The 13,377-nt window shown below is 42.4% G+C and overlaps 1 protein-coding gene across 3 annotated transcripts in view; it reads right to left on the bottom strand.

Moving 5' to 3' along the window:
• SLC24A2 (solute carrier family 24 member 2) overlaps window positions 1-1,250 on the bottom strand; it is a 240,492-nt gene extending 239,242 nt beyond the window's left edge. For 2 of the 3 annotated variants that reach the window (XM_077912121.1, XM_077912119.1), the window contains exon 1: window positions 1,107-1,250. The gene's annotated coding sequence lies outside the window, so the exon portion shown is untranslated. Of the gene's footprint in view, window positions 1-406; window positions 427-1,106 lie in introns of those variants that run through there. The other variant, XM_077912120.1, reaches the window with a different exon arrangement.
• Between the last annotated feature and the right edge of the window lie 12,127 nt (window positions 1,251-13,377).

The following is a 13,377-nucleotide window of genomic DNA, read 5'->3' on the forward strand; positions in this document are numbered from 1 at the left end:
AACTCCTAACAAGTAGGCTATTTCTAGAGACTAAATGTGTATTTTGTAAACAATATGCAAGCTGCAGCAGTACCTCTGTCCACAAAATCTGATAAAAATAGCCCCAACACTGACTCTTCTAGTAGGTTAGATAGTCAAGCAGTTTTCATTCTCTATCCCACAGAGATGGGTAAAACATCTAGACACCACAGCAGCTTTTCTGAAGGTTCCTATTTAAATTTTTCTCTAAAAACCCTGTCGTTGTTCCTTTTTATATCACCGACTTCATTTTAGAGGCTCGCTGAGATCATCTCAGGTGTAAAATAAGCTAATTAAACACACGCCGGTTAAACACTGAGATAAGCTGGAGCTCAGGTTTGCAGAGCGGAGCAAGAACACAAGTCAAACCAGGCTAAGATGCTGCTACCTATCACAGAGATTTGGGGGCCGGCTGCAGATGTCGACGCTTCGAACACCAAAGATTAAGCGACTCACAGCGCCCCGGGGATTGTCACAATGCCGGCCAGGGCCACGGGCAGGGACAGACTCCACTCCCAGGGCGCACGGCCAGCTCCAGCGAGCCGGCTCCACCTGCAAACCCGCCGCCTCGCTCCACCGGAGCTGCCTCTGCCGGAGAAGTGCACCCCAGCCGCGCCCCAACTTTGCCTTGTGTGGTCCCAAACTTTCCCCGGTGGGTTAATAGGAAAATAAAACTAAAGGACGGACGCCCCACCAAGCGAGCGGGGATGCGGCTCGGGAAGGCGCTTGGCCAGCATCTCCGCCCCGCCCCCGCCCCCCCGATCCTCTGGCGCTGGTTTGGGGAAGGGGAGCGTCCCCCCCGGCGCGTCTACCCCGACGGCAGGCCCGGCCCCGCCGCGCCCCCCACCTCGGAGCCGGAAGCAAGGGCGCTCGCGGTGGAAGAAGCGGGGTTGGGGGCGGGGGGGGCTCGGAAACCGCGCCCCGAGCCGAGAGAGTTAGCGAACTCCTGGCGGGGCCTGGGGCACCCGCGGCCACCGCAGAGCCACCTGTGAGCCTGCAGCAGCGGGATGAGCGCAGCCGGAGCGGGCGCCGCGGGCGCTGCGGCCACCGAGCCCCGAGGCTGGCGGGGACCGGCCGCCCGCACTTACCGGGATGCGCCGGGAGGACGCGCGCGCGGCGGGGGCTGTCCCCGGCCCTCCGCCTCCCCGCGCCGAGGCCCGGTCTCCGGCTCCCGCTCGCGCTCGCGCTCGCCGCGGCTCCCGCCGGCCGGGGCTGGGCTCGGGAGGAGACTGAGCCGCGGCGAGCCCTGCGCGCCGCCTCCGGTGCTGCCCGGCCCCCGCCCGCGCGCCCCTCCCTCTCGTCTCTGCGCGGGGAGCGTGGCCGCAGCGCGCTCGGCTCCCGCGCCCTCCGCTCCACGCCTCCCGGGCGCAGAGGCCGCGCCGGCAGCCGTCTCTTAGGAGATTTCTCCGCAGTGGGGACTGGGGTCAGGCTTTGCAGGCGAGCAAGGACGCAGAGGAGAAATCGTACAGGTCGGTGACGCGCCTGCTTCCCGGAGCCTGAAAGTGCTGCCAACTTTGGGGTTCATCCATGCTGGGCACCTCCTCTCCCAATTATCTGCAGAAAGTGACAGCAGTCACCTATTTGGGTAGGAAGCTGTGTAATGTGTAATGGTGGAAAAGATGTTCAGTGAAGAGGCGCAAAGGCCTGCAGGGCTTGTGTTCAGGCCCAGGGTTCCTGGGAAGGTCGGGACACTGAAGGATCCCGGGGCTTGCAGCTGACCTTTCGTTTAAGGGGTGATGAAATGGAGACCCAGGACACAGTGTCCTTTTGAGTCACAGGGCCCAAATGCTGGCCTCTGGACTCCCAGTCCAGTGCTCTTTCCTGCCCTGTTTGGAAAGCAAGATTTCCCGGACCACAAGAAATTGAGTCAGTCTTTTGGGGGATTAGAGGCAAGAATCTGGGCTAAAGTGTGGAAGAAGATGAGCCAAACAGGTGACCTTCAGAAGCTGTTTTTAGCCAGCCCAGCGACCACAACCAAAACTGTCAAAAGGGTACTCAGCAGGAAAAACCTTTGAGGCAATCAGCTCACGGTTTCCACTCTCTTCACTCTCCACCTTCCTGTTTTCTGTCTTAGAGAGGGTTTCATGCCTTCCTGGGACTAGGGGAATATCCTCATATCCAGAAAGCTCACTACCTCTGATTTTGAGTAAAACTCTATACTCAGGCCTCTGCACTTACTCTTCGTAAGTCAAGAGAAGCCTTGGGAACTTACAAATCTCTTTTTCTTTCGTCAAAACCAGGCATTTAAGACCACTGTCTTACTAACGATTTCAAGGTCCTCTTTTGGAAGTCAAAGGCCAAACTTTTTAAACCTTTACTTTTTTTTGGAAATGTCAGACATATACAAATGTAAGAGAATAGTGTAAGGAAATTCCACCGGGCGATTATCAACCCATGGCCAATCCTGTTTCATCTATACTTATTTTTCCTGTGCCATCATTTTCAAGGAAATCCCAGATACGTTATTGATAAATATTTACAGAAAGCAAGGAAGCTATCAACCAGTACTAGGGTTTTGTCAAAAAGACCGAAGAATCAATTAAAATAAGTTCCCACTAGGCAAGGATGTGTCATTTTGAGCACCCAAAATTCACAATAATTGTAATTGTTTCAAACACATCAAATATGATTATAAGTTCCTTATGATTCTAAAGCAACTCAGTTGATTGGTCATTGTTGAGAGATAAAAGGGAGTGAACTCATTACTTTGAAGCTGTTTTAGAAAAAAGAAAATAATCATGCATTTATTTTGCCTCTTCTCTACAGAATGGACTGCAGGGTAACCAATTAGGCTATACTTTTACTCTGCCTTTGTCCTTATTTTCCTGGCATAACAAACCTAATATCCTCTGATGCAGTGGATGTCTCTGACTACATGAGGTGGGATCGAGGTGGGGGTGGATCTTCTATACGGGGTTCTGCTTAAGAGGAAAAGATTGTAATGTATTTCTAGAAATATTCCTATAAAGAGCCAACTATTTATTTCTTTTTAGATACCTGCCTAAGTATAAACATTAATTGGCATCATGCTTACTCTTTTATTAACTGTGATTTCTCTGAACACAGAGTTTATAGGAGTCATTGGTAATTACCAGTTAAGAATGTTGAGCTCTTTTTGTAATTCTGGAGGAGAGAATTTCAGAAATCAACAATGAATTTTAAAAAGCGTAAAAAAAAATAAAAATAAAAATAAAAATAAAAAGCGTGGGATCATCCTTAAGCTAATAGACTCTTTTTAATATAAAACTGCCAAAGGGAAAAAGGAACCAGGTTCCCGGTCAAGATGAAGACTTTGGAGCATCCTGAATTCACCTCCTCCCAGCGAAAGCACCCAATCAACAGCTACGTGGGGAACAATTTCCTCTGAAAAAAATACCCAGAGACATTGGCTGAGAGACTCCTTGTCAGGTAGGGGGCCCTGGGACACACGGTCTTGCCATACACCCCACCCTGGGTGGGAGGACTGACCTTGGGGAGGGAACTCAAAAAAGCCAGGCCTTGGCCCCAAGGAGCTAAGCGGGGTTGAATTCCCTACTAGGCACCCCACCTTTAAACATCTGCACCTGAGAGAAAATCCCCCAAAACATTTAGCCTTGAAAACCGATGGGGGTCATACCAGGAGCCCCACAAGGCTGCGATGACGGGAGAAGCAGCTCTTAAAGCCGCTCAGAACAGAAAACTTGGGTAAGGGGCGCTGGGACTTCGTGAGGTTGGATCCCCCACTTGCGTGTCCTGGAGCTCCGCCCTGAGGCACCTGCATCCTGTGGGCGCTGCAGGGATGCTGTCCAGGGCAGGAGCCTGGCAGGTGCTGTCTTTGCTCTGGTGCTGTCCTGTCCTGTGTCCTCAGCAGGTGGATGGGGGTGGCTCCAGCAACAGAGTGTGTGTGTGTGTGTGTGTGTGTGTGTGTGAGTGTGATCTCTACACACTCCCTCTGCCTGACTCTAGCTGGTGGGCTCCATCTTTATACTGGCACTCTGCTGTACTCCACAGCTCCAGTATCTCCCAGAGGGGAGCTTTTACACACCTCTGACACCCCTAGTTCTTACTTGTAGTGCCCTGCTCTTTGCGCTGCTGCCAGAGGTGTCCCCCTTGATCACCTGCTGTAGTGGCTGGGAAGTGTGGGGGGTGGGAGGCGCTCATCTTCCTGGGTCCCACAGGCCTGGAATAATCGTACAGCTAGTTTCGGGCAGTCTGTGTCCCCCCACCCTGACCTCCACCCAGGGCACTGCAAGGACAGCAGCCTGAAACATACACTCAGTCTTTCTGTGAAAAAGGCCTATTTCCTTGTCCTGGAGCTTCAGCCGGAGCTTCAGGCCTATATCTAAAGGTCTGGGCCCATGCATACCATCTCTGCGCTCTTTCTCTGCATTGCCACAGCTCTCAGGTATCTCCCATAGAGGCTCATACAGTTATCTGCAGCCCTGATTTTTGTCCCCAAAGGACATGTCTTGGTTACTTAGCACTGGTGGCCTGTGGGGCTTAGGCTTGTAACCCCAGGGGACTGTATATATTTGCATACTTTAAAAGTTGGTACCGGGCTCCCTAGGTGGCTCAACGGTTTGGTGCCTGCCTTTAGCCCAGGGCATGATCCTGGAGTCCTGGGATCAAGTCCCATATCGGGCTCCTTGCACGGAGCCTGCGTCTCCCTCTGCCTATGTTTCTGCCCCACCCCCCCACCTCTCTCTGTGTCTCTCATGAATAAATAAATAAAATCTTTTAAAAAATCAATAAATAAATAAAAGTTGGTACCTCAGGGTCTGCCTCTAGATGCTGAGATCCTCCCCTCTGGGACATTGACAGGTCTTGGCACACCTTGAACTCCTGGGAGCCATTCAAATAAAATAGGCTGCTTGGACAATCACAAAAGTTTGAGAGATGAGGAAGAGCTAGGGCGGGTTGAACAATAAGATTCATCTCTTATAGGAGGCCACTCCTTCGAGACTAGAAGTGGCTATTTTATCTAATGCTTAGGGAAAATGAAGAAGCAGAGGAATGGTTCCAAACAAAAGAACAAGATAAAACTTCACAGAAAAACCTTAATGAAAATGGCCAACAGGATGAGTTAATAACTTACTAAGGACCCATATCATTTTCACATAGAAACATAGGATGGCATGGTTTATGATAGGATTGGTAAATTCCCCTTGCTTCCATCTAAAATGACATATCCAATTGGCACTGTGTCTATAATTTCACCATGAGAAATTTATTGTGTTGGGTTTTTATTTTACATCTTCTCCATAATAAATTGAGAATTTTTTAAAAGTCAATGGTACTGAAGTTATAATAAGCAATTTTATATTGTTTTTGACTTGATGTTCAGACTAAAGGAGAAAAGTTCTAATAAATTTTCTTAAAGGGAACATGGAAGAGAGATAGCTGAGCCAGGAAGTTGTGGGTAACCAAGAGACAACGTGAAATACTCAGTTTTTACTTTGTCAGTTTAACCACCTCTTTTTTCATTCTCCCTTCAACACACAACCTTCTTCCTTTCTTTTATTACAATTCCACCTTCTCTGTTATCAATATCTTCAAGTAACCAGGACATAGAGGAAGGACTCCATGTGTACAAAAGTAGTAATTCTCATCCTTGATTCTCATTCAATATTGGAATCAACAGAGGGATATTTTTAAAAGACTTATAACAACGACCTTCTTTCCTTCCTCCTTTGAGCTTCTTGAGGACAAGAATCAGATCCTACATTTCCCAGCATCTAACACAATGCTTGGCATTTGTTCAATACATATCTGTGGCATGAATTAATGAGTTGATGGCAAATGCAGTTACTCAAAGGAAAATGAATCAATCAGGAGGTGCAGGTTCTGCTGCAGTAACAAAGAGCTCAAGGTGGCTGAAAAGAAAGGTTTTGTTTCTTATTTACACTACCTGTTCTTTGTGAATTTTGCTATGTCATGCTCACTCCTGATGCCAAGCTGGTCACTGTCTGGAACATTGCCAGAGAAAAAAGGTACGTGGCAGATCTTATACTCAATTTTAAAGCTTTAGCTGAAAGGTGATGCTGTTCAGATTTTATTGGCCAAAGCAAAGCACATGGTTGTATTTTCAAGGGAGCGAGAAGGTATGGTTGCACTACGTGCTTAAGAGAGAATAGGACGATTTGGTGACCGGCACTAATGACTGTCACCTTGGAGAATAGGAACAAAGGGGGAACTACAAATTTTCATTAATCTCTTCAATCTCATGACTTTTATCACCATTATTTCCTAATTTTACAAATGAAGAAACTGAAGCTCAGTGAGGTTAAGTGGCTTGCCCAATATTAAGTGGTTCTCATTTGCCCAATATTGGTTCCCACGCCCAAGTTCTTTCTACTGACCCTCATTTTATATGACTGAGATTTTTAGTCTTTGCCTACTGAGACTTAGTTGCATTTTGCCTGCTGTGATCATATCCCTAGGTGATGCCTGTGGGGTTTTTCTACCACCAGCTGTCTATAATCTAGGATAGCTTTCTACTTCCTAAGAAGATCTGTTTTGCTTATTTAAAAATCACAGGTGTAAATGCCAAAATAAAATCCTGATGTTCTCTGAAAAATGTTCTCCTTTGGCCCCCAACTCTGGGCTGACTTTCTTTTCCTTTGCATTTGGCTCTTTTTTTTTTTTTTTTTTTTTGGCCAGTGGCTTTCCCCTTCCGGTTCAATAAGAACTATAAAGCAAGAAAAAGATATCTGTGGGGTTTAGAGATGTAAGTACAGACTTCTTTGCTTTTGATAGTGGTTTTTGCAATAGCACTTAAAGTAGCACACCCGAATTATTGCTCTTTCTTCTTTTTCATCTATTTAGGAAATGAGAAATTATAAATGCCTGCGATTCTTACATTAGGGACAGGATTTTTTCCGGGCTTAAATGCTCAGGAAGCACAAAAATTGAGTTTCTCTTGCAACCCCAGCTCAGCTCTGGCCTCCTGGGCACCAAGTTAGGCACAGTACTGAGACAAGGCTTAGAAGAGGATGGGAGCATGGTCTGTCTTTCTAACAAAAGGACCTAGAGTATAAAAACCTGGCTGTCTTCCTGATTCTAGTGGGGACTTCCTGAGTGACCTCCAGGGTGCCCCTCTGTCTCTTAAAGCCACATTAGCAAGGAAAGAAGGATAAATAATACTGCTAAAAGAAGACCTGCTGGGGGAGAGGCACAGAGTCTGGGGGAGAGGCAGAGTCAGGACCATCCATTTGGAGGGCAAACAAGGAACACTTCTTTCTAACAGCTCAAAAAAATTGTACCACTGCTGCCTTCCTTTTTAACTACATTCTCTTTACCTATCTCTGGCTCAGAATTTCAACATAATATACAGTTTAAAATATTGGGAAAGGAGATATATGCCTTGAGCATCCACTGTGTATAGGGCAAGCCAACAAGAATGTGCTACTGTATCTTTGGTTTTGAACATTGAAGATACTTGTTTTATAGAACTCATTAAAGTAAAATGTATGAATCACTAATCATTTTCCCAGTTCAGGGGTCTCAAACTGTTTAGTTCAGCAACACTCTTCCCCCTCCAAGTAACATACGTGTGTGTGTGGTGGTGGGTTTGGGGGGGGGGTCCTGATACCATGGGAGCACACCTCCCCTGGCTCAACACTGGGACTCAGTTAATAAGTCTGTCTAGCACTCCAACTTATCACTTCCCCAAATTAGCCTTTATGGGGATAATAGTGATAGTTTCTCTTCCACCTGCCACTCCATTTTGCTTATTTCTTAATCTGTTTGTAATCAAGATGGACAATAGGTGACATATACTGAGCCCCTCAAACACTCCAAATATTACTACATGGCTTATTTTAAAAATTGCAGTTTTTTTCTCCCCACAACTCCTGCTTCCTTGTCCCTGGATGTATCATGTTTGTAGGTTTTAGCGGTTTGTTTTTCCCTAGTATTTATCATTACCTTTCAAAATAGTAGGCTTGTCTTTTTAGTATCTTGATTTATCTAATGTGGATGTTAGCTATCAAATTCCTATTAAGAGAGAAAATTATATCTTCCTATTACAATGTCTCCCCACTCACTCCCTGAAGCCCTCATCTCAACTTAATCCTTGCCTCATCCTTTCAATATAGAAATATCACCATTTTGAATAAATTAATATTCATATCTTTAATCAATATGTCCTTTGAATTATGCAAATACAATCAGTTGAGCTGTCTAGTATACGAATTCACCCCACATCCTCTGATGGCACTGTTCATTTTTCCCTCAGTGTTTTTAAACATTTCAGTTGATATGCCTGTTTTATGGTTCCCCCATCATGAGGCATCACTCCTGGAGCTCCGTGACCTCCCCCTACCTTCCTTGCCTGATCCCCTAATTAAGGCATTTTTTCTTCTCCATTTTCTATCTCTCAGGAGATTTTCAGCTGTATCATTTAATCCTTCTAGTATTAAAAAGTCCACTTATTACATTTTTAATTTTTAAAAGCTCTATCTTGTTCTTTGACTCTTTCTTTTAAAGACAGTTCTCTGCCTTTAGTCCTTAGGTCTAGCAGCATCTCTTCCCTTGCTTAGGTAATGTAAGCCTCATAAGGCCCTGCACTTTTCTTCCTTGCTAATTACTTTATGTTCAACACCTAGAACAGTAAATGCCTAGTAGGTGTTCAATAAAATCTTTGAATGACAGAAAATTTCTTATAGCTTATTGCACAGTCTTCCCCTTGAAGGTTCAGTTTCCTACAAGTTCCTTTTCACTATTCTGGCCTTTCTAAAATGTCTGGTTTACTTTGGTGTCTGTTAATAATTAAGAGTGAGGAGGGTACCTGCCTGGCTCAGTTGGCAGAGCATGCAACTCTTGATCTCAGGGTTGTTAGTTTGAACCCCATGTTCGGTGTAGAAATTTCTTACAAATAAAATCTTAAAAAGAAAGATAATTAAGAGTGAGGCACTAAAATGCTAATCCAAAGCCCTCGCTTGGATGGGACCTGTCAAGAAGAGGGCTTTACTATACTTGATTACTATAGGGTAATCAAGTGAGGACTTGACCATTACATTGGAAGAAATGAGAGTGTCAGTATCGGGGATCCCTGGGTGGCGCAGTGGTTTAGCACCTGCCTTTGGTCCGGGGTGCGATCCTGGAGACCCAGGATCGAGTCCCACGTCGTGCTCCCGGTGCATGGAGCCTGCTTCTCCCTCTGCCTGTGTCTCTGCCTCTCTCTCTCTCTCTGTGTGTGACTATCATAAATAAATAAAAATTAAAAAAAAAAAGAGTGTCAGTATCTGTATAACTTCTCCTTGGCTGATCAATTTCCCCATGGGGGATTTCTTCAAGCTCCTACCAGAGATATTTATTCCTAGCTGCCAGCATTATGGGAACTGAGTAAGAAATGAAGTTGATGGAGTTTTATCATTCAGCTTATAGACTTTAAGATAGCTCACACTTGACCATAGCTTTGCCCTATGTCCCAGATAACTCTTGTTGAGCTTCTACAGAGGGTCAACCTTCAGTCTTCTTCCAGCTCTGAGAAGGGCCATCTCCTAGCTACACAGGGTGGGGGAAGATCTTTGGAGATGTCATTGCTTTTTTAAGACTTTCAGCGAAGCTTTATATCTTTGGGGCGTATCCTATATCTTTGTGCAATTAGTTTTCTATTGCTGCTGTTAAAAAATAAACAATACAACCTCAGCATCTTAAAACAACACATTTATTATCTTACAGTTCTATAGGTCAGAACTCCAGTATAGTCTCACTGGACTAAAAATGGAGGTGTCAGCAAGGCAATTTTTCTGGAAGCTCAAGGGGAAATCTGTTTCCTGCTCATTCAGGTATTGGGAGGACTCTGCTCCATGCTCTTGTAGAACTAAGGTCTTGATTTCCTTGCTGGCTGTCAGCTGGAGACAATGTTCAGTCTCTTTTTGTGGTTCAGATGTTTTGTTTAGCCATTTGTGTGTTTGTTTCTATTCAGTCCACTTTGGTCAGCACTGCAAATCTACCTGATATTCCCTCCCTCTCTCCTGCATCACACTCAAGTTTACTTATATGTATATTAGTTTCCTCAAGTTGCCAAAACTAGTTTCCACACACTTGGTAGCTTAAAACAACAGAAGTTTATTCTCTTACAGCTCCAGGTGCTAGAAGTCTGAAATCAAGGGGATGGCAGGGACAACCAAACTTTGTCTTGTCTTGGCTAAATCCTTAGCAGAAGGATTAGGGAGAGTCACTATTTTCCCTCAAATACTTCCTGTCCTGTCAGTTTTCCATACTAGGCACACATCGGACTATAATGGAGAGCATTCTTTATTAAGAGTAATTTTCTTGACCCTTCAATGGAGGAGTCCATGCAGACTTAGGACAGATAATGGTCAGGCTGATTATTAAAATACTGAAATAACTCTGTACCACTTGGGAAATGTTACTATAGCAACAGTGAAGTTCATTCATAATAAAAACTCACCAGCTCTAGTGAAAAGGTGTAGGATGTCTCAAGAACCCTTGATAAATGGTCACCTGTCATAAAAACATCTGAGAAACAGTGATAGCTCTATAGCCAGTTAGCCAAAGCTCCATATACAGATCAGATAGATTATGTGTTCCTTATAAAACTGTCTGTGATTTGGGAGAATGACCAGTTTATTTTCATCCTGAAATTCTAGTTGTTCCTCCATCTAAGTAGGGTTTTTTTTATTTGTCTTTTATAGTTACTATGTTGTAATTCTTGTGTAAGTGTATATTTTAATGTTTTGAAATGTAAGGATTTATAAAAGAGTGTTGAATAGAGATACCTAGAATGAAGGGACAATAAAGTTTGGATATGTTTCTCAATATTTCTGTTAAATATAATTAATAGGAATAATTTGAATCTGGAAGTATAAAGAAGAAATAACATCAAAATTATATTATTTAAAGGTAAAAATGTTAAACATTTTGTTAGATTAGGAATCATATTCTGTTAAATCTTAGGATTTAAACATAAGAAATTTATGATCATCATTAAGGGAAAAAAATTAAATATCAAGAGTGAGTGAAACTATAAAAACTCAAAAGTTCAATAAAAGTCAATAAATATTTCAGGGATCCCTGGGTGGCTCAGAGGTTTAGTGCCTGCCTTTGGCCTGGGGTGTGATCCTCGAGTCCCATATCGGGCTCCCTGTATGGAGCCTGCTTCTCCCTCTGCCTGTCTCTCTCTCTCTCTCTCTCTCTCTCTCTCTCTCTCTGTGTGTGTCTCTCATGAATAAATAAATAAGATCTTTTAAAAAAATTCAATAAAAATTTCAAAAGTTTAAGTCAAATTCTTGAGAAAGTAAATGAAGTCATTTGAAATTCCTAAGAAGGAATGGACGTTTTTAGGCATGAATATTTAATAAGACTGTGAAAAAAGGAATAATATCAAATTGATAAATAATTATAATCTATATTTGTAGTCCTGGCTTGTTAAAAACATATGTTTACTGGGGTGCCTGGGTGGCTCTGTTGGTTAAGCATCTGACTCTTGATTTTAGCTCAGGTCATGATCTCAGGGTTGTGAGATTGAGCCCCACATCACTGGGCTCTGGGGTCAGAGGGGTATCTGCTTCTCTCCTTCTTCCTCACCCTCTTACCTTCCCCACCCTGGCTCGCTCTATCTATCTATCTATCTATCTATCTATCTATCTATCTATCTATCTATTCATCCCTCAAATAAAGAAATCAACCAATCTTTTAAAAAAATACATGTTTACTGACAAGAGAACACTACTTTTTATAAATTTAAATTTTAGGTACAGTTTCCAGAGTAGAATTCAGTGACTTATCACTTACACACAACTCCCAGTGTTGATCATAACAAGTGCCCTCCTTAATACCCATTGTCCATCTAGCCCATCCCCTACTCATATCCCTCCATCAACCATCAGTTTGTTCTCTATCTTTAAGCTATCTTTAAGAGTCTCTTAAGGTTTGTTTCTCTCTCTCCTCTTTTTCTTTTCTCCTTTCCCATATGTTCATCTGTTTCCTAAATTCCAAATATGAGTAAGATCATATGGTATTTGTTTTTCTCTGACTGACTTATTTCACTTAGCATAATACACTCTAGCTCCATCCATATCATTGCAAATGGCAAGGTTTCTTTTTTTTTTTTTATGGCAGAGTGATATTCCATTGACCAGTTCTTTTTTATAATTGACATTTGGGCTTGTTCCATTGTTTGGTTATAGTTAATAATGCTGCTATAAACATTGGGGTACATGTATCCCTTCAGATCTGTAGTTTTGTTTCCTTTGGGAGAGAACACTGCTTTTTGGAAAACATAATTCAAAAGTAAAATTTTAATTATTGATGATGTTTCAATTGCTCTATGTAAACAGAATAATTTTCTTTAAGTGAAAAATTCAGCACTTCAAAGAAAGTTGGAAATTGTTTTTTTCAGTATTGACATAATAAGCTGACATAAATATGTCATAAAGAGCTGACATAAATATCTGAAATGCTATAATGACAGTGGTATCAGAGAGAAATTATTTCAGTGAAATATGTTGACATAAAAACTCTACTAAACTTTATATGGATGTGCTAGTGTAATATTAAGGAGACAATTTGGAGTTTTAAATTTTTTTCTGGGTATTTTTTAATTTGATATTAACCACCATATTCAATAATTTTTGGATAATGCAATTAAAGATATAAAATATATACATATATTCTTGATAACTCTACATTTACTACTGTTTATCAAATAAATATCAGAGAAATACGCAATATTCTGGAAGATAAAGGAGATGAAATCATGAAAATTAGAAAAATACTTGCACCTCAGTTGGTAGCTTGTAGTTTGGAAATTATGCCATTAATAGAAATTGTGAACAGGAGTAGTTAAATATTTGAGAAATGAAAACATTTCATTTTGAAAAGAATTGGAGAATTAGAGTTTTTAAAACATCTTTACTAAGATGTAATGCACATACCATTAAATTTATATTTTAAAAATGTACAATTATTTTTAGTGAAGAAAAATACTATTTAGTGAAGAAGAAATGATACTGACAGTGAATAGCAGTCTAGAACATCTGATGTTGTGGAAAAATAAGGAAGTGTGGGTCCTACAACAGTGTTCCTTTCAATATTGTCTTGACTATTCTGGGTCCTTTGCATTTCCATATGAACTGTAGGACCAGCTCATCAATACCTGCAAGGGAATCACCTAGGATTTTAATAGGAATTGTGTTGAATCTATAGATCAGTTTGGAGAGTGTTGCTGTCTTAACCATATTAAGTCCTTCCATCTATGAACATGGGAATTCTCTCCATTTAAGTCTTCTTCAATTTCTTTCAACATTATTTTGTAGCTTTTCAGAGTATATGTTTCATATCTCTTTAATTAAATTTCATTCTAAGTATTTAATTTTTTTCAAAGCTATTATAAATGGAATTGTTTTCTTA

Source organism: Canis aureus, chromosome 10 (assembly GCF_053574225.1).
Source record: "Canis aureus isolate CA01 chromosome 10, VMU_Caureus_v.1.0, whole genome shotgun sequence".
Lineage (NCBI taxonomy): Eukaryota > Metazoa > Chordata > Mammalia > Carnivora > Canidae > Canis > Canis aureus.